The 21,920-nt window shown below is 41.6% G+C and overlaps 1 long non-coding RNA gene across 1 annotated transcript in view; it reads left to right on the top strand.

The window, feature by feature from the left end:
- LOC126488368 (uncharacterized) overlaps positions 1–20,714 on the top strand; it is a 56,787-nt gene extending 36,073 nt beyond the window's left edge. The window contains exons 7-9 of the long non-coding RNA XR_007588665.1: positions 17,100–17,259; positions 18,549–18,759; positions 20,623–20,714. This is a non-coding gene — a long non-coding RNA (uncharacterized lncRNA). The remainder of the gene's footprint in view (positions 1–17,099; positions 17,260–18,548; positions 18,760–20,622) is intronic.
- The last annotated feature ends 1,206 nt before the right edge of the window (positions 20,715–21,920 follow it).

Genomic DNA, 21,920 nt, shown 5'->3' with positions numbered 1-21,920 from the left:
TAATAAATTAACTTTTCTAATATAAATACATGCATGTACACAACAAGAGTCAGAGTGGGAAAAGAGACAGAGAAGAGTGTGGAGGAGGAGTTGGGAGGACAGCGTGTGTGGGGGCAAATAAGAGCAATGTGCTGCTGTAGAATAACCCTCTGCACACTGTGTGCGTATATGTTGCTATGACTGGTTTGGTAAACAAGCTGACTGGCCAATAGCTGAGAGGCAGGAGAGCCAAACCGAGAATGATGGGATGAGGAAGAGCCAAGTCAAAGCAGTTGCCAGCCAGATGCAGAGGGAGCAGGTGATGAATGTCCATGCTAACTAATAAAGGTACATGGCAGAGCATAAATAAGGAATATGGGATAACTTAAAATGTAAGAACTAGTTAGCAATAAGCCTGAGCTACTGGCCAAGCATTTATAATTTATATTAGGTCTCCGGGTCAGTTGTTTAGGAAGCAGCTGCCGGTTATTTGGGAGCAGGCAGTTGAGACAAGAAAACTCCACTTACAATGTACAATGGCTGTATGTGTAGGAAAATCGTAATGAAATCAATTATTTTTGTTATTAGGTAAAAAAAATACAAATGACCAAAAGGCTTCTACAGAGCCAGGTTTTGGAAGTATCCTGTGTCCACGAGCAGATGCACAGAGAAAACACGGCACATATACAAACCAGACTTGCATTTGGCTGTAAAGAGCGTGTGTTATTTCCAGAAAAAAGGCTTGATCTCGAGATCATGATATTAGCAAGAAAGATACTGCATGTTTTTTTTTTTTTCATATGAAGAATTTAAATAAAAGATGCAGACAAGTATGACCTGAAGCTAGAAGCAGGGCTCTCCGAGAAGGTGGGAAACCGATCAAGGGGGGAGTGGAAACAAGAATGAGTAAGGGAGTGAACACAATCAGGGCATAGGGCAGAATGACAAAAAGATGTTGCAATGTACAGAGAATACACACTAGCTGAAATTAGTTAATTGAAATGAAAATGGTTCTAATGATGATACAGATGTTGAAACGCACAAAGATTTTGGATAATATGCAGAATAACAGAAAGTAGGAAAATACCACTATTTCTACATGGATAGGGTTTTTTTTATAGATCATGTTAAAAATAGGCAAATAAGTATTGCAAGTAAAAATGACTAGTTTACGTGTATTTACTAGAACGTGTGTTTACCTGGGCACAGACCTTTCTTGTCTTTTTTGTATTTTGGTATTCTGAGAAGGAAAACGTAGCTCATTTGTGTGTCTAGGACTGGCTGATATTCAGACATAGGTGGCACTCACTGGACTGTCTAGGACTTGGTGCCCACCCCTTTTTCATGTTGAGATCTGGCCTGGCTTGAGTTGCTTGCTGATGGATAAAAGGGGAATGCTCTTTAATGGATCCTGTGCTAGTTACTTCTTATTACTGCAACAAAGTGCCTGACAAAGGCAACTTCAGCAAGGTTTATTTCATCTTAGTGCTCCAGGGGATCTAGGCCAGCATGGCAGAGAGCAGAAGATGGCTGTTCTCATTGCTGCATTAGCCAGGTGGCAGAGAGGGATGGATCTTTATCCTTAGCTCACTTCTTTGCTTTTCTCAGTCTGGGATCCCAGTCCATAGAATGGTGCCATCCACATTTGGGGTGGGTCTTCCCTCACCAGTGAACCCAATCTAGATAACCTCCCAGAAACACCCACAGATTTATTTGCATGATGATTCTAATCACAGGCATCTTCATGCAGGGCTGACCACATATGCCTGAGGTGTGGAGCCAAGACTGGAATGGAGGAAAGGGATGTAAGTTCCAGACCCTTCAACTACTTTTCAAGAGGAGTGTAGCCCAGAAGGAAGGGCAGGGTGTAAAGTAAACTGATGTTGTGTGTGGGAACTTGGTGTCAGGCTGTCATGGTGGCGTCAGTCCCTTAGGAGGTGTCAATGCCCCAGGAACTCGGACAGAGTTTACAGTCAGCTTCATGTAGACCTTCAGAGGCATTGTGTTTGTAGCTGTGAGGGTGATAACTGGGCTACACAGAATAACAAGTAAGAGCATTTTCAGGAGTTGCTTATAATCTAGAGCGGTGGTTGCATATTCTTTGCCAAATCTCTATCTCCAAAAATATGTACATTATCATTCATAACAGTAGCAAAATCACAGTTATGAAGTAGCAATGAGGATAAGTTTATGACTGGGGGGTCACCACAACATGAAGAATGGTATTGAAAGGTCATGGCTTAGGAAGGTTGAGACCATTGAACTAGAGGCAATCATGTGTAGAGACCAATCCAAAAACATATCTGTCTTAAGGTTATCATTAACATGATGAAACACTACAATCAAAAGCAAGTTGGGTGAGGAAAGGATTTACTTCACTTACACTTCCATATCTCTGTTCATAACCAAAGGAAGTCAGGGCAGGGACCCAAACCTGGACAAGTGCCGCTTACTGTCTTGCTCTTATACCCTTATGCAGAGGAAGCTTCATGGTAACTACGACATTTACAGTCAAAGGCCTCCACCTCCTGCAGGCACTACTGCAGCCACAACAGTTTCAAACATTATGCTACGTGTTTTACCATTAAAATCCCAGTAAACTCTAGCAGACCCCAAAGACATTTTTTAACCCCAAACAGAGGGTCCAGACAAAGTTCTTCACCTGGTACACAACCATCAGATCTGTGACTGCTGGTACAAATACAATCTTTCATTTGCGACCTTCTGTGATTGGTGCAAACATGATCTCTCATTTGCCTGGGGGTCTGTGCCAGGATTGGAGCAAACACAGTCCTTCCTTTCCATTCATTCATCCCTCATGTTACAGTACTTCGCTGGTTCAGCCATGATGGTGTCATTACCCCTTTTCTGCCTGTAGAAGCAGGTGACTCCGCTCAGTTTGTAAGGGCAGCCAGGAGATAACCTTTCTGTGGCTTTACCTGATCCGGCAAAAAATTATTCCCAAATAAAATTCTCTCGGATGAACTTTTCTTGCCTGCTTTTGAGTTTCTTCATTACAGAGGAGGATGAGCTGGGCATGGGGGAGGAGCCAGAGAGAAGGTGGCTGCAGCAGGGCCAGCAAAGGCAGCCATGACATCGGCAACAGTGGTGAGAGGCAGTGGAAAAGCTTGTCAGAGGGACTGGGATGGGCATGGCCAGGCACAGGAGTGACAAACATGAGAGAGGGAGGAAGCAGAGGGCTGAGAAGGAGTGGAGAACCGTGGCTGGAGACATTAGAAACCTTGAAGAGACAAGGAGGAGGAACTCCGGGCCTTGAGTTCCAGAGGGCAGTCATGTACTAAGAGCCCAGCGTCTGAGACACCTTAGGTCTGAGAGTCGTTTCAGAGGCTGAAGCTGCTGTGCCCAAAGGCCTGAAGCTGGCGATGTGTATCACTGTGGGACCAAGGGCTTTAGCACCCGGAGTCTGGAGGAGAGGTAAAGCACTAGACAGTGCTCCCTATTGTTGATTCTTCTTGTCCCCAGGCTGTGCTGTGCCCATGCTGACAGAAGCCAAGGATTAACGACAGCCAAACACCGAGCTGCTGGTGCCCAGAGAGATAAGCCTCTAACTTTGGTGCCAGGAACAGTAGTCTCTAGCTTCTAAGGGATCTGCTCTGAGATTGCTAGCCCATGCCCTAGGCTTTAGGTGCTTACTCTGGACTGCCAGCAGTGAAGAGCTTCTACTTGTCTACCCAAGACAAGCTGGGTAGATCGAAAAGACTCCAGCCAGAAAATGGTAGGAACTAGAAATGAAGTCAGAGTTGCTGGTTAAAGGCTAAGTGAGGGGTTCTTTCCTCCTGATCCCTTTTCCTTCATGGCCTCTCTCCACCAAAGCATCTTCCCAGCTGGGAGCGGTACAACGCGTGTGCTTCAGAAACACGGAAGTGTGAGCTTCGGCTTTCCTTTGCCGCAAAAATGCTGTGCAACAGCTGCTTCCAGAACACCCAGAGGTGGGCGGGATTCCCGTGATCCCGCCATCCGAGGGCTGCTGTTGCCTTGGCTACACTTGCTCATGGAGTTGTGAGTCAGTGAGGAAGCTTGCTGATCCGGGCTAAACTTACTCGCATTCCTGGGGGTCAGCCAACTTTGTTAGCTGATGCACGCTTAGGGCAGTGGGGAAGATTTGACTTACAGTCACACTTCTCAGTTTATTTTTTTAATGTTTCCTTTCTGTTTTAAAACCTTGCTGCCAAAGATACTCCATTATTCTATATGAGACAGCTGTGCCACTTCCCCAGGCTTTTCTTATTTTTGATGACTTTCACTATTTTGACATATACTGACCTGTATTTTGTAGTAATCCCTGTACTGAGGCTGACCTAAAGGTTTTCGTCTGATTATATTAGAGATCAGGGTTTGGGACAAAGTACCATAGAAGTAAAATGTCATTTCCATCCAATCATATCAAGAATGAAGCTGGGCAGTGGTGGCACATGCCTTTAATCCCAGAGCTTGGGAGGCAGAGGCAGGAAGATCTCTGTGAGTTCAAGGCCAGCTTGGTTTATAAGAGCTAGATCCAGGACTTATTTTTATTTCTATTTTTGTGTGTGTGCCATGTGTGTGCAGGTGCCTGCAGAGGCCAGAAGTGTGAAGGAGTGCATGGGGCCCTCTGGAACTGGAGCTGTGCGTAGCCATGAGCTGCCCAATGTAGGTACGGGGTCCTGTTCCAGCAACAGAGAATTCTGACTCTCTGGAAGAGCATTGCACTCTTCAGCGACTGAGCCACCTCTCTAGCCCCTAAAACTTTAAAAAATTACATTTATCTTTTTAGTGGGTGCATTTGCCATGATGTGTTTAGAGGTCAGAGGACAGCATGTGGAAATCTGTTCTCTGCTTTCTGGGGTCAAACTCAGCCTATCAGGCTTGGCTGTAGTATCCACCTAACAGACCCAAGTTTCTTCAAATTCTGTTTTTATAAATGTTCTATTTAAGTTTTGACACATTTTGGGGGGGGTATATGTCCATGAATGAGCTGCCTGCAGGAGAGAAGTATGCTGGGTGCCTTCCAGCTGAAGGGACAGAAAGTGTGAGCCTCATGGTATGGATGCTGGGAACCAACATGGAGTCATCCCTCTAGCCTAAATATCACTGTTTTCATGTCACTGGGTTAAAAACAAAGGATGTAAGATTTTAAGTGGATTAGTTATTACAAGAATTAGAAACTAGGGTTACTTTCCCATAACCAATATAAAATGAATAAATATGAATTCTTAAAGCAAAGGGGGAAGGACAGGGCTTTAAGTTAGGTAAAGACCATCACTAGGCAACGTGCATCTTTCCAGCTGAAAGACTCTCGGGTCAGAGTTTCTATCAACAGACAACCCTTTTCATGATTCTAAGAGTTAATTATATTCCAGTAAGCTTTTCTCTCTACTTTGACTCATGCTTTCCTTTCCCCCCAGTCACTTCTTATCTTTAGAAAAATGATATTATCTACACCAGTGCTGTTCATTTTCAAAAGCACTCATGGCAAGAATTTTTAATAGTTGCATTCTTCACTTCCTGCCAGAAAAGTGTGGGGCCTCTGCTTTCAATTACAACAGCAACCCAAACCAAATTTAGATGCTGGACACATAATTCTTAAGTCCCACATTCTATGACCACAGAGGAGAAGAGAGTAGGCAGAGAGAGCATTCACTTGCTCAACAAATATATTTAAGCATCAGTATGAGCTAGGCTATGAGCCAGAAGACAGTGAGTCAGGGGCTTTCCTGAAAGATAAGGAAATGTGTGTGTGTGTGTGTGTGTGTGTGTGTGTCTGTCTGTCTGTCTGTCTGTCTGTCTGTCTGTCAAGACTGTTACAGGTGGAGGGAAAACCAAATCCCTTAATCGTATACATATGCAGAAGTGGCACATTTGGGAGAAGGGCAACATAATCTCCATGTTTAATTATCTTGAGAGTTCAGAGTCAGGGTGGGGCCTTCCTGCAGAAAGTGACTATTGAGCTTATATGTAAGGAATGAGCCACCCAAACAAGGGCAGGATTTAGTCACTGCCTAAAATGCACAGAGAAAGACTGCACTTGGTTCTTCAAGAAAAAGATAAATTGCTCAGACGAACCAGTGTGTGTTGGTTGGAGATCGGAAAGGTCCAGGCAGAGGAGAATTGGGAGAGGTGGGATGGTGACAAGGTCTACTACCCACCAGTTCCAGCCTTGAAAGAATTAGTTAGCATCCCTGGGCTGCTGCTGCTTCCTTTTCATCTTAATGTGGGTATGATAATGTGGGTCCTGCAGCATGCACTGTCTTGAGAGTTAAATGAGGTCAGTTGGAGGACTGCCTAGCATGGCATTGGCAGGTAGGAAGAGCTTAGCAAGAGGGAGTCGGTTATAGTTACACACATTTGGGTTAGAAGCAGTATTAATTCAGCGACTGTCTGAAGTAGCAAGTTTTTGATGGTCTTTGGATTTCCTGGAGAGTGTCTGCCCTGGCACCATCCTGAGTTCATCTTGACAGTCACAGGCTAAGTGTAGAAGGAAAGGGAGATCATCTCTTTTAGATTCCATACACAAAAGGAAGACCCAGTGCCTACCTTGGCTTGAATGGGGGTGGATGAACGAGCCTTACAGAGGTTGGTCTAAGTGGGAGACCTTTCCCATCTATGCTCCACTGATAAATTTTAGACAGATATTCCACACCTCTCTCCCTTGCCTTTGGCCACTGCTGAAATGAAGATTCTTGTGATTGGAAAAAAGAAGTAGTGTTCTACTGATTTCCAAAGCGGCTGTACCAGTTTGCAGTTCCACCAGCAATGGAGGAAGTGTTCCCTTTACTCCACATTCTCTCCAGCATAACTTGTCATCAGTGTTTTGATCTTGGCCATTCTTACAGGTGTAAGATGGAATCTCAGAGTTGTTTTGATTTGCATTTCTCTGATGACTAAGGATGTTGAACATTTCCTTAAGTGTCTTTCAGCCATTTTAGGTTTTTCTGTTGAGAGTTCTCTGTCTGTATTCCATTTTTATTGGATTTTTTTTGATGATCAATTTCTTGAGTTCTTTATATATTTCAGAGATCAGCTCTCTGTCTGATTTGGGATTGGTGAAGATATTTTCCCATTCTGTAGGCTGCCATTTTATCTTGTTGACCATGTCCTTTGCTTTACAGAAGCTTTTCAGTTTCAGAAGGTCCCATTTATTAATTGTTTCTCTCTGTGTTTGTGCTATTGGGGTTATATTTAGGAAGTGGTTTCCTGTGCCAATGCATTCAAGTGTACTTCCCACTTTCTCTTCTATGAGGTTCAGTGTGACTGGTTTTATGCTGAGGTCTTTGATCCATTTGTACTTGAGTTCTGTGCATGGTGATAGATATGGATCTATTTTCATTTGTCTACATGTTAATATCCAGTTATGACAGCACCATTTGTTGAAATGCTTTCTTTTTTCCATTTTACATTTTTTTGCTTCTTTGTCAAAAATCAGGAGTTCATAGGTGTGTGGATTGATATCCTGGTCTTCAATTCATTTTCATTGGTCGTCCTGTCTGTTTTTATGCCAATACCAGGATGTTATGCCAAAACCACTCTGTAGTAGAGTTTGAAGTCAGGGATTGCGATGCCTTCAGAAGTTCCTTTATTGTACAGGGTTGTTTTGGCTATCCATATGTTTTGGCTTTTCCATATAAAGTTGAGTATTGTTCTATTGTGGTTTGTTAAGAATTTTGCTAGGATTTTGATGGGTATTACATTGAATATGTAGATTGCCATTTTTGCTATATTAATGCTACCTACCCAAGAGCATGGGTGATCTTTCCATTTTCTGGTGTCTTCTTCAATTTCTTTCTTCAAAGATTTAAATTTCTTATCATACAGGTCTTCTAACTGCTTTGGAAATCAGTATGGCAATTTTTCAGATAATTAGAAAACAACCTACCTCAAGACTCAGCAATACCACTTTTGGATATATACCCAAAGAATGCTCAATCATATCACAAGGACATGTGCTCAACTATGTTCATAGCAACATTATTTGTTATAGCCAGAACCTGGAAACAATCTAAATGCCCCTCAACAGAAGAATGGATAAGAAAAGTGTGGTACATTTACATAATGGAGTACTACATAGCAGAAAAAATAATGACATCTTGAAATTTGTGGACAAATGGATGCATCTAGAAAATACAATATTGAGTGAGGTAACCCAGACCCAGAAAGACAAATATAATACATACTCACTCATGAGTGATTTTTAGACATAAAACAAAGAAAAAAACAGTCTACAGTTTTCAATCCCAGAGGACCTAGATAACAAAGAGGACAGTAAAAGGGACATACATAGATTTAATCTACATGGGAAGTAGAAAAAGACAAGACCTCCTGAGTAAATTGGGAGCATGGAGCTCATAGGACAAGAGAAAAGGAGAGGGAGGGGAGTGGACAAAAAAATATAGCTCAATAAAAACAATAAAAAATAAATAAAAGACAGAATAGTGTTCTACCTGTTTTCTATAAGTGCCATATTATGCTGCCCCAAATTCTATGTGTGATTTTTGTCTTCTCAATTATGTCGTTGACTCTGGGTGTGCAGAATTTCAGCAAGACAGAGAATTCCATATTTTGATCTCTGCAGGAGAGAAAGGAGCCCGTGGAGACAACTGCTTATCCAGCTCCCATTCAGATGCTTCTCAGAGCAGTGGGGTAGTTGACTTTGTACAGATACATCAGTAGTATCTCTCAAGTCACTGCATGGTGAAGATGGCAGGAGCTTTGCATGGCATTTCTTCCTTCTCCTTTTTTCATTAAATGGCCAACCAGTGGTTGATCAGGTATCCTTATTAGTCATCCTGTCTTGTGGCTACGTCTAACTACTCATGCCTAAACACCATCTACTTGAGTCCTAGTTGGAATCCTAAATCTTGACTATCTTTGCCATCTGCTCTTCTCTCCCAGGCTAGATCCTGCTCTGAGGACATTAAAGTTGGTTCGGGGTCAGATGCTCTTCCAGTATCACATGTGGCCACTCTCCCAGGTCAGGTTAACCTATGATTCTTTCTGCCTCTGATGTCCCAAGATCCCAGGCAAGCTCTAGGCTTGGAACTCATGGAACACAAGGACCCTGTGGTGCCTGTGTCAATGATCCAAGACATCATCATGGGGATACAGAAATAGAAAGAGTAAAGAGAATAATTAGTTAATAAAATAATAGTATATGGAGAAGACACTAGAATATATCTCTTGGTATCTTAGGGCACTTTAAAGGCAAGTTTCTTGAAAGCTTCTTAGTCTTCATAACATTCTAGTAAAAATCACATTAAATTTTAATTGCTTAGGATCCTGGAGACATGGCCCAGTGGTTGTAGGTGGTGGCTGTGTGCACAATTCAAAGCACTGCAAAAGGATTATCATTTAAATAGTCACTCAATAGCAATCAATGCTTCCTGGAAATACCTTAGAACTTACAAATGGGTAAGAAGCAAAGCAAAACCACTGGAATCTCACCACATAGACAACGTAGCTATATTTTGTTATATATATCTTGTATGTTTCTAATAAGTGTAGATTAGTAATTTCAATTACTATATATTTTATAACTCTTCTTTAATCATTTACAATATCACCAACATCCTTCTTGCCATTAGTCTTCTTTTAATAATTGTATGATGTCTACCGAAGATGAAACATAACCAGATAGTTGTCTTATTTAATGAATTCTCTGGATTCTGACCACTCAATGCCTTCTAATTGTTCCTCTGTTATTATTTACTTCATTATGAACATTTTGCAGCTAAGTACTTCTGTACATTTATCCTGTTTCTTTCCAGTTTTAGAATATATCCCTACAAATTAAAGAACAGACGCTCTTGAGCTTATGGTGAGGTGAGATTGAAAACACCTAGCACAGGTTGAAAATCTAAGCTGAAAAATACACTTTACATGTTGAGCACAGTAGTTCTCCATGTTCCTAGTGCTGCAAACTTTTTAATATATATAGCTCCTCATAAAGTTATTTTTGCTGCTACTTCATAACTGTATATTTTGCTACTGTTATGAATTGTAATGTAAATATATGATACGTGGATGGTCTTGGGTGAGCCTTGTGGAAAGATCATTTGACCCACAGGTTGAGAACCTCGGTTTAACCCCTCAGAACCCTGAGAGCATGGTTGCTTTGTTCTTGGAATTGCACTGTTAACTTTTCTGCTGCTTTCCAGGTTACCAGAGAGCATCGCATCACTTACAGTTAAACCCAAAAAGCATGCTAGCTCAAAACTCAGCACCTTCTTAAGTCACTTGTATACAGAGGGACTTCATATATCATAACATATAATTAATATAAATTAACATAATGCACACATATATAGAGAGATACACAAATAATAGTATGGAATTTGCATTATAACATCTGTAACTCTCCCATAAATTTTAAATAATTTCTTGGTTGCTTACACTATTTAATGGAATGTAAGTATTATATAAGAATATTAACTTTTCCATGCAGATTCATTTTTTTTCCAAGGTATTTTTGTTCTGTGGTTTGTTGAATCTGTTACTGTGAAAACTATGAACAGAAATGTATAACTGTATGGTCTCTAGGGAAAACATGACTATAGCAGTGTTGAAAAATCATTATTTCAAACCATAATCAGTTTGAGACCATCTGTAAAGGTCTCGAAGACATGTATTTAATTTTCAATACCTTTGGTGAAGGCTTACTCTTTGCCAAAGAAATTCATACTTTCAACAATCCTATTAAATCAGCTTCTTGATACCATCTTGCGCTGTCATTATTTTCAATATTTGGCAATTAATGAGTGGAGAGGGGATCTTACTGGAAGGTGCAGAGTACTGACGAATAATATCACTGAGCATCCATCCTACCAGTCAGTCTCGTTGCTTAAGGTTTCGCTTTCCTTTTGTGAGTTACTCTACTTATATTCCCAGTTTTCATGTGGTTAGTATGTGTTTTTGCCTAGCATCCATGGTAATACTAAGACTTACTGGGCCTGCTATTTACTAAATCATTTCATATAATACTGTGAATAACTCCAGCATTTGAAATAAGAATTCTAGTTCTCTGAAGACAAGTGATGCCTTTTCCAACACTGCTTTCCAGAAAATGTGATTTTCATTTTGTAGGGAATCTGAGGCAAGGAGGCACCATGAGTTAAGACACCGAGCTATCAAGAGGAGCACTTGAGTTGACTTCCTCTGTCAGCATACTTTTGAACAAAAACCTGCATGCCATTAGCATTTTTTTCCCTCACATTTAAAATACAGTACCATGGGTCTGGGTTAATTAAAGGGCTTGTTGTGCAGGCATAAGGACTCGAGTTAAAGACCCAGAAACGATGTAAAAAAAAAAAAAAAGCCTTGCATGGAGATGCACACTTATAATCCCAAACTGGTGGGGTAGAAACAAGCAAGTTCCTGGGGCCCATTGGCTACACAACCTATATAACTCAAAGAACTTTAGGCCAATGAGAGACCCTGTCTCAAAAAACGAGGTGGTAGCATAAGCCTTTAATCCCAACACTGAGGAAGCAGAGGCAGAGTGAGTTCCAGGACAACCAGGGATACACAGAGAAACTTTGCCTCAAAATAAACAAACAAACAATAGAAGATTATTGGTTCCAGAGAATGTCAAAAATCACCTAAGTTTGTCTTGTTTGTCTTCTGGCTTTGACTAATGGACACACACATGTGTATGTGGAATTGTACTCATGTGCACATGTATACTCAGCTGCATAGCTCAGCTGCATATATGAACACACACAATCACACAGGTTCAGAGATAGAACACATCTATGACAGATACAACTGATGCTGAAAATGCATGTTCTTTTAATATTATTGTCTTTTATTTCTGTCCTGACTATTGGGAATCTGTGTCTTCAGAGTTGCCTGTGAAGGTAATCCACAAATATAAAAGATTTGGGTAATGGCAAACAGTCCAGCTCATTCTTGGCCCTTTTTCCAATTAGCCAGAAGTTGGGAAGGATTTTACAGCCAAACCCATTCTTCTTTTCATTTGTTTCTATGTTCAGCACCATAATAAGGAAGTATCTCACTACTATAAGGTATTAGGAATATTCATTTATATTTTCTTACTACTTTGTGGTCTATTTTACCCCTAAATTTTAATGCTGTGGGGTTTATTTTGACTTCACAGAATGGTATACAATTCTTCCATTTTTTTTTACTGTGTAGTTAACATTTAAAATTTAAATCTGGAGAGAAAGCAGGGAGTATTTGGTGTCCAATTGCAGAGCCCAAGAGGACTAATTATAAAGAAATAGGATGGGAAAAGATGGCAGTGCTGAGGGTGCCACAGGAAGGAACTGCTTCTGCGAGTGGAGAGCAACCGTGTTCACTGTTTGCCCAGTGGAACTCATAATTTTTATGTAATAGGTTCTAAGAAATAACGGATGTAACAAGAGAGAAGCTCACGGGGCCGCTCCTAGCCGATTCTTCCAGCTAGATTTCCTCCACTGCTATAGCTAAGGAAGGACAATGCAGGTGTTCTCCTGAGCTTATTTGGTTTGGGGCCTCAGTAATCTTGGGAGAAAGCCTTTTGATTTCAGGGCTGGTGTCTTGGAGGCCTTTGATATGTGGCCCATCTTGTGACTCAGAGATGAGGATTACAGCTCTGCAGCCTCACAATGTTCAACTGCTGACACATTCGAACTTGATCTCGGAGGCCAAGATTTAAAGGAGAGTTGGTTAGTGTTTAGTGGGAGATTGCGCTAGCAAAGTTCCAAACCTGTTCTCTTTTCCAATTTCTTCTTTCATTCCTTGTGTTAATTTAAACATTCCCAGATTTTATATAACACACATGGCCTTGGTCCAGCACACAGTGCTCTCCTCTGATTTCTAGTTGTCCCTAATCTTTGGGGTTCTTTTACTAGGAGAACAACACCCTGCTTTCCTGTAACAGTTGTGAAACCTCAGAGAACCGCTTCTCCTTTGGATCAGTTCTGTGGCCTTCTCATTTGTTTGGTTACTCAATTCCTTCCTTTTGTCCCTCCTGCACAGAATAAACGGATGATGTTCATATTCCCATAATGACCACCTGTGGATGATGCAGTTCTATTATTGCTAAGGCGATGTGTTTTGATTATTTAGTGAAATCTACATGAAATGTATCATGTAAACTAATTTCATTCATTCTAGTCCTTTCCTCTGTTGCCTTATCCTCCCATTATGCCAGACTATCATGATGTAGCCAGACTTCCTGTCTCTATTAATCTACATTCTGCCCCGTGACTCAGTTACCTCTGCTCTGTACTGTATGTCAGACTTCTTCAGAGTCTTCTGTGTCTCTACCTCTGTTCTTCCTAGAGTCCTATCTCTCCCCAGAAGTCCTGCCTATACTCTCTTGCCTAGCTATTGGCCATTTAGCTGTTTATTAAACCATCAGAAGGCACCTTAGGCAAAGACAAGTTTTTACAGTGTATACAAATATTCCACAACATCATGGTTCAATCCTGCACTTTTCTGGCGTGGTTTTCCCATGTCTTCTTGGTTTGATCATGTTCATCTTTCAACCCTCCCTCTCAAAGTTTCCATGTGGGTAAAGTCTTCCTGATTGCTTCCAGCCATAATGATCTTCTTTTGCCTTTTTTATAATTAATTTTATTGTCTTCATGATTATCTAGAGTATTTTGCCTGTGTCTCCATTCCTTACTTGTGGAGCTCAATGCTATTCCTGGGACGAGGGCCTTACATAGTTTGTCCTCTCCATTTCACTCTTCCCGAGGTTTACATGCTGTCGATATTCAGCACACACTCACCAAATCTGTCAGTCCTCAGTGCATTTAGCATTAACAATTCTCCTTGGTTGCCATTAACCCAGGGGCCAACTTAAATTTAATTGCCACTTAGAAGTTTCTAGAGCAACGCTAATTAATATTATATGCACAAAAGCTTTCAAGGGAAGGAGCCATTTTTAGGACTTGTTTAAAGTATGGATTTTTCAAGCCTCATTTTGAACTTTTAAGTAGCAACTCTGTATTGATACCTCAGTGAATTCATCCTTTCATAATAAGGCTCTCTTAAGTAAGGTCTAAAAGAACAACTGCACACACGTCTTTATAAGCCATACTGAGTTATGAAGGATGAGGTAAACAGACATATCCTTTTTAATCATATAAAAGATGTGTAATAGTCTATTTGCTGTTTGTTGTGTTATTTTAAGTATTCAACTTATGTTAATGTATTTAATCCTTGGAATGCTTCTAAGAGATAGCTAAAAATTATAGTTTTCTTTTTCATTATATTGAGACAGCATGTTTGTATGTAATCGGGGCTAGCCTCAAACCCTTGATCCTCCTGTTTCAGATCCCAATGCTATGATTATAAGAGTGTACCACCATTTCTAGCTTCTGTTATCTTTTTGTCTGACCAGAACACATGCTGATCTAGAGGGGTCTTTTAGAGAGAAGATAGGACATAAAAGTCAAAAAGAACACTACAGAACCAAAGGCTCTGTGCTTCTGTGATGAATATTCTGTTCCACAAAAAGAAATAAGTTGTGAATTTTAAGATCTGTATTTTGTCCTACACTGAGAGGATGCTGTTGTGGAATATTATTTTAACTCTGCAAAGATGTGTTATATTTGTTTATGTTGTGGAATATTACTTTAACTGTGCAAAGATGTGTTATATTTGTTTATGTTGGGGGAATATTACCTCACCTGTGTAAATAGATGTTACAATGTTTATGCTACACTTATTTAATGATGTAAAGATGTGTCGCCTTTCCTGCATAAAGCACCTGATTGGTTTAATAAAAAGCTGAATGGCGAATAGGCAGGCAGTAGAAGAATAGGCAGGGCTGGTGGGCTGAGAGAACAAATAGGAGGAGGAATCTAGGCTCAAGAGGGAGAAGAGAAGAGGAGGAAAGAGAGGGAGACACCTGGGCCATCAGCCAGGAAGCCGTCAGCTGTCCAGACATGGAAGAAGCAGGAAGAGTAGGACATACAGGAAAAACAACAACAACAACAAAACCTTAAAGAACCCTGAGGTGAAACATAGATGAAGAGAAACTGGTTACATTTAGTAACAAACACAAGATATGGCTGAACATTCATAAGCAATAAGAAGTCTCCATGTCATGATCTGGAAGTTGGTTGGCAGCCCCAAAGAAAGCCTGCTGCAATACACAGTCAAACTTCTTTGCCATGATATCCTAGTGTGTATTTATCCCAGTGACATCAAGTCACACCTCATTCAGAGCAGAAAAACCAATTCTTTGATCAGTTTCTCTTATTGTTTTTAGAATTGTACTAGGGAAAATGGTATCGATGGTCCTCAAAGTGTGGTCTGGGGAACCATGGGTGTCCTTAAAACACTGGGGACCCATGGATGCTCCGAAGACACTTCTAAAATTATCTTCATAAAAATGAAGATTCAGGGTCCATGTGTCCAACATGCTGTATTATATGGCCATAAATTAAAGGCAGGAGCAGATATGAAAACACAGCTTATTTCTGCCATACCAAACATTAAAGAAATTTGAAAATAAAAGTAAAATAGCCCTTTTCCTCATTGAATTATTTTGTCTTGGGAAAGGTTTTTTATAACATGTTAATTATATTGACCTTTTAACATCTGGTGGGTGTAATGGGTTTACAGTTATTATTTCAAAATAAAAATTCATTTTAGAGGCTTATTTTATTTTAAATTTGTATATGTAGGCAGGAGTGTGCATATGTGCACATGTGTCTGCAGGGACCAGAGGACTTCAGATTCCCGGGATCTGTGCTTTCAGGCAGTTGTGAACCTCACAGTGTAGGTGCTGAAACGCAACTCTGTCCTCTGCCAGAGTAGCAAGTGCTCTTAACTGCTGTGCCATCCTGCCTTCTAGCCCAATATATAAATATTTTAAGTGGCCATTTAAAATCTTTAGTCAGTATTAATAGATATAATCCACATAAACAAAAGCATGATATAATTGTTCAGATGAAGAACATTTGAATCAAGTTACTCATTACATTAAGTTAAAGTATAAATGAACTAAAATTTTCAACTCTACTGGGGAGGCTAGAACAGATGCAAGTCTTTAATCGCACCTAGACTATTCTCTTTTTTCTTTCTCTCCCAGAAATTTATTTACTTAAAATTCATTGTTTGAGAATTTCTTACACGGATATAATGTGTTTTGATCAGGTATACCCCATCTCCACCACTCCCCGTGAACTCCAGCTTCCCCTTCTTTCCTGTTTTAAGTTTATTTTTTATGGTTCTGGAGTTTGAACCCAGAGTTTGGCAACTGCTCTTCTGAGGAGCTACACCTCTTCCTTACATTTGGTTTCTCAAATTAAAATTCAGTTCTCTGTGTGTGCTTAAATAATTAAACTTGAAAAACATTTTGCCCTGTGGGTTCATTTGACTTAAAATTTTATTTACGTATGCAATGTTTATTTGTAAATCCTATCACATAGTTGGTACTCAGCTAAGTGTTGGAAGCTAAAAGGGGCATGGGAACGGCGGCCATCAAGGAGCTCAATTTTGGTGTTCAATCTTAAGGGTTCTGTTCTCTGTCAACTGCTTACAAGGCTCCCGGGCAGTTGTTAACAAGGGAGCTAGGAAGCTATGTGGGCTCGTCTAAGAAAATCCAGCTGAATACAATTCAGAAAATGTTCCCTAGCAGGACTGTAGCTGGTCTTTGTTTTTACTCTTTGCTCTTTGGAGGCCTGCCACCAGCTCCCAATTAAATGCACAAAGACTTATTCTTACTTATGAATGTCTGCTCCTAGCTTAGCTTATTTGTAGGCAGCTTCTTAACTTAAATTATCCCATCTACCCCTTTCTTCTGGGCTTTTACCCATCTCTAGTCTACATACCTCTCTTTCCTTCCTACTCCGTGGCTGGATGCGTGGCTGGGTGTGTGGTCCCCCGTGTCCTCCTCTCCATTTCTCACTACTCCCCTTTTGCTCATTCTTCTCTCTCCTCTTATTTACTCTCTTTGTCCACCTGCTCCTCCTATTTCTCTCCCCTGCCTAGCTATTGGTGTTCATCTCCTTATTAGACCAATCAGGTGTTTTAGACAGGCCAGGTAACCCAGCTTCACAGAGTTAAACAAAGGCAACATAAAAGAATGCAACACATCTTTGCATCATTAAACAAATATTCCACAGCATAAGCAAATGTAACACTTCTTTAACTAATATTCCACAACACAGGTCTCAGGGCGCAGAGTCCAAGGAATGGGAGATCCGTGCACACTGACATGAAAATGATATTTGGGTCTGGTGTGGACTCTGAGGCTCCGAAAGCCCACAGACTGAGACTGAGCGGCTAAGCCAAACTGAGCAGCTGCCAATGTCAGGCTGGATGTGAGAGGTGAGCATGCTTAGAGAAGTGAGATCACTGCTCCCTGTGCACAGATGTGGCTGTGGCAGGAGCCTGGCAGCGCAGATGCTGGGGTGGGGTTTGGGCCCACACTAGCCCCTTTGCCTATGGACGCTTTCTTATGTCTTTTGGATTACTGGCAAGAAGATGTCTCTCTTGGGTATGCTTAAATGTCCATGCCATCATCCCGTGTTTCCCAACTTATCAGATTCCAAACTTCCCTACATCACAAGCATTAACTGGAAGAGGGCTAGTTATGGACACAAGAGTCAGTCAGTCCTGGATGTGCTGATTTCAGGAGGGGCCTGCGGTTCTTGATGAGTCCCCATCAAGATGTCCAGGAAATCTTTAAAACTCCCAATCAACAGCTTGGGAAATGACTCAGCGTCTAAGGGCACCTGCTGCCAAGGCTGATGACCCAAATTCACCAGAACCCACAGAGTGGAAAGAGGGAACCCATTCCTGAGAGCTATCCTCTCTCCCCCATAGGTATGCTGTGGGATGACACCCCCCCCACCCCAAGCCAACAACAGACACATGAACATTATAGTCATGTTTGAGAAGACAGCTACAATCCAGTTACTAACTTCAAAGCTGTGCGGGGGGAACTTAAAAGAAAACCCAATCTGTTCATTAAACACTAGTCACAGTGACCCAGTCTAACAAAGCAAAAATGATAACAACAAATGTAAGCTAGCAATAATTAGGACACTATGATAAAACTCTTGAGAGTTCACTTTTTTTTTTTTTTTTTTTTTTTTTTTTTTTTTTTTTTTTTAATGGCACTATGTTCTCCTTAGCCTCAGCATCCTGGCTCCTCTGGGAAATCACGGCTGACCTCATTGCTGGTGATTTCCTGGTTTTACAATGCATGCTGAGAGCATGGCATTAGAGTTAGGGGTATGACCAGTGCTGCTGGAAGAGGTGGAGGAAGGACAGCTTGTTCCTGGGAGGGGAGGCGAGCTCATGTTTGGTCAGGGCTGTCTAGTTCATGGCCAAAGTTAAGAGCGATCCACTGAGGCCAAGTGGAAAATGAGGCTCTAGGCTCCACTAACTGGAAACTGAAATTCTGGAAAGAGACAAATCACAGCAGAGCTCTCGTTTGTTCCGAGAACTTCCCGAGTAACTGTGAAGCCTGTGCTCGTTGATCCTGCAGGAAAAGCAGCTCAGTTTTACTGGAGTGGTTTTTCAGTTTGTGAAATTATGCACACCACATTTTGGGGACACTTGAGTTAGAAGATATAAGGGATATCAACCATCTCACCTTTGTCCTTATACAGCCTGGTCTGGCGATCAGCAGACATGAGCTTCAAGATGCCTGCAGCCACCAGCTTGCAGGGTGACCTAGGGCAAGCTCCAGCCTCTTCTCAGTCTCCTCTGCAGCGTGCTTAAAGAAAGTTGTGTGGATTCCTTGTGCTTGGAATATTGCAAAACAGAACACTGTCATGACATGGTCTGAGCCTTCTTAGAGGAAGCAGCCTGGTATACAGGGTAAAAGTCTGAAGTCTACCTTCTCTGTGTTCTGAACTATGTGAACCATGTCTGTTGTGTGGTCAAAGTACACAGGATTAGCTTGGGAACTCAAAAAACAGGTGTGTGTGTGTGTGTGTGTGTGTGTGTGTGTGTGTGTGATATTCATTTACCTATACAAACAAAATCAAAACAAAAAGCAAACATCAGTTCTGGGGCTGGAGAGATGGCTCAATGATTAAGAGGGCTTGCTGCTCTCACAGAAGACACCTATTCAATTGCCAGCACCCAAGTGTTTGCTCACAACCATCTATAATTTCAGTTACAGAGAATCTGACACTGTCTTCTGGCCTCTAAAAGGCATTAGGCAAGCATGCAGTACATATACATACATACAAGCAAAACACTCATACATATAAAGTCTAATTAAGAAATGTTTTTGTAAATCTAGTTTCTTGTTACTGAGGTGTGATTGATGAACAAAGATGACATATAAGTAAAGTATATGATTGATGTGGGATTTCCCTCTGTATGTAGTAAATATCATTGGTTAATAAAGAAACTGGTTTGGCCTGATAGGGTAGATAGGCGGGGAAAGCTAAACTGAATGCTGGGAGGAAGAAGGCAGAGTTAGAGGAAAGCCATGTAGCCCTGCTGGAGACAGACACGGGAACTTTACCTAGTAAGTCACAGCCATGTGGCCATACACAGATTAATAAAAATGGGTTAAATTAACATGTAAAAGTTAGCCAATAATAACTAGAATTAATGGGCCAAGCAGTGTTTTAAATAATATAGTTTCTGACCAATATTGTCCTTTGCTATCTGCCTTTCCCCATTAACCTGTAACCACCATTAGACTTTGATACTGTAGATTTGACGTTTGAGGAACATGGGATGTACTCACTCATATTTGGTTTCTAGCCATAAACAAAGGACATTAAGCCTATAATTAGTGATCCTAGAGAAGCTAAATAAGAAGGAGAACCCAAAGAAAAACATATAGGCATCCTCCTGAATATTAACCTTCATCAGGGGATGAAAGGAGACAGAGATAGAGACCCACATTGGAGCACCGGACTGAAATCTCAAGGTCCAAATCAGGAGCAGAAGGAGAGAGAGCACGAGCAAGGAACTCAGGACCGTGAGGGGTGCACCCACACACTGAGACAATGGGGATGTTCTATCGGGAACTCACCAAGGCCAGCTGACCTGGGTCTGAAAAGGCCTGGGATAAAACCGGTCTCGTTGAACATAGCGGACAATGAGGACTACTGAGAACTCAAGAACAATGGCACTGGGTTCTGATCCTACTGCACGTACTGGCTTTGTGGGAGTCTAGGCAGTTTGGATGCTCACCTTCCTAGACCTGGATGGAGGTGGGTGTTCCTTGGACTTCCCACAGGGCAGGGAACCCTGATTGCTCTTTGGGCTGACGAGGGAGGGGGACTTGGTTGGGAGAGGGGGAGGGAAATGGGAGGCAGTGGCGGGGAAGAGACAGAAATTTTTAATAAATAAATAAATAAATTTAAAAAAAGAGGGAAAAAATAAAATAAAAAAATGTGTCACAAATAAGTGAGCTCATACAGAATTTGCCTGTGATTCTTTATCTGGATTATTTCACTATCATAATATCTTCAAGATATGTCTCTATTATTAAAAATAGGGTTGCCTTCTTTTTTGTAAAGTTCAAAACTGTTAGTGTGTGTGTGTGTGTGTGTGCATGTATATGTAGTATGTGTGTGTGGGTGTGCATGCATGCCTTTGACACTTGTCAGGCTGTCTCCATGAGTAGCTCTGCATTGACCACAAGTGTCCCCTCCAACTCCCTACTTGGTTTAATTGTTGTGAACTTTTCTCTGAGATCATACTTTTCATTTTCAGATGTAAATGATGGATTGCCTCCCTGACCCAGAGATGTGCTTTGTGAAATACATTTCCCAAATATAAACTTTCTGTGCAAGTCACTGGCATGGGTAAGGACATTCAGGTTCTCTCAAGGGGAGATTCCCAGTACAAAGAACCGTTGCCTCTTCCTTCCTCCTCCTCCAGCCACAGTCCTTAGAACTGCACAGTGGTGGCTAGGACTCCAAGTTGCCTCAGGCCTGGGATCATGACTTTGGATCCTCCCCTTGCTGTCCCAGTGTTCTATGAACAGGCACTTTAGAATGTATGTGTAGCTCTGTACAGCAGACCATATCGTACTAAGATTCACAGGTCCAGACTTCACTCTCAGGGATTCTGGGTCACAAAAGTAAAAATCACATTGTGAGTCACTGCTCTGGACTTGTGGCAACTGCACATCTAACCCTAGATACCCACCATTGTGCGGTGTGGCGCAACTCACCCACACATGGAAATGAGTGCGCCGTGGACAAGTTTCCTCGTGCATAGGGTTGCCACCAGTTCCTAAGTCTGTGATTCTCCAGTGGGTCACAGGATCTTCTTGAAGGCCTCCACCAGAATCAAATGTGAGTTCTCCCCTCCCATTTGAGGAGGCTAACGATATCAGTTGCTGTCTTTGCATATGGCTGAGGGTTGCTCGCTAGTATCTCCTCTATCAACTTGGGTTCTGCTGAAGGCAAAAAAAGCTAAAGCAGGGGTGAGATGAAATGTTTATCTAGAAGCTGATCTTCAGGAACAGAGGAGTGAAGCACAATTAATAAAAACTCAGGGTCAGAAATTGGGGTTCAACCTGAAGATCCGAGAAGCAAAACAGCCAGCCACTGGCTCTTTCCTCGACCTCAGTCTGGAATCTTGATCCTGCCACCAGGAATCTCAGAAGGAGACTGAGTCTGAAAGCTGACTCCTCCCATCTTCTATTCCTCTCTAGGGCTGGGATTGAAGGCATGCACCACAGACTTTAAAGGCACGCTCCTGAGGACCTGAGCTCTGATGCCCAGAGTCCATGAAAATTGAATACAACAGCCAGCATCTGCCATCAAAGTGTTCCTATTGCCAGGTGGGAGGTGGAGGCAGGAGAATTCCTGGAGGTGTATGCAGTAACAAACAAAAGACCCTGTCTCAAATAAATGGGAGGTTACAACCAACCCCTGGGTTGTCCTCTGACCTTCGTGTGTGCTATAGCACTTACTCACTTCCCCCTCCCCCGCCCCTCCTCCTCACTCTTTTACATATACAGACACAGCATAAACATACACACGTGAGACAAAAAAGAAATA

This window comes from Alexandromys fortis, unplaced genomic scaffold, assembly GCF_014885135.2.
Source record: "Alexandromys fortis isolate MF-2015 unplaced genomic scaffold, M_Fortis_MF-2015_v1.1 scaffold_183, whole genome shotgun sequence".
In the NCBI taxonomy this organism is placed as follows: domain Eukaryota; kingdom Metazoa; phylum Chordata; class Mammalia; order Rodentia; family Cricetidae; genus Alexandromys; species Alexandromys fortis.
The sequence above is the reverse complement of the archived record's forward strand: the minus strand, read 5'-3'. Positions and strand labels throughout refer to the sequence as shown.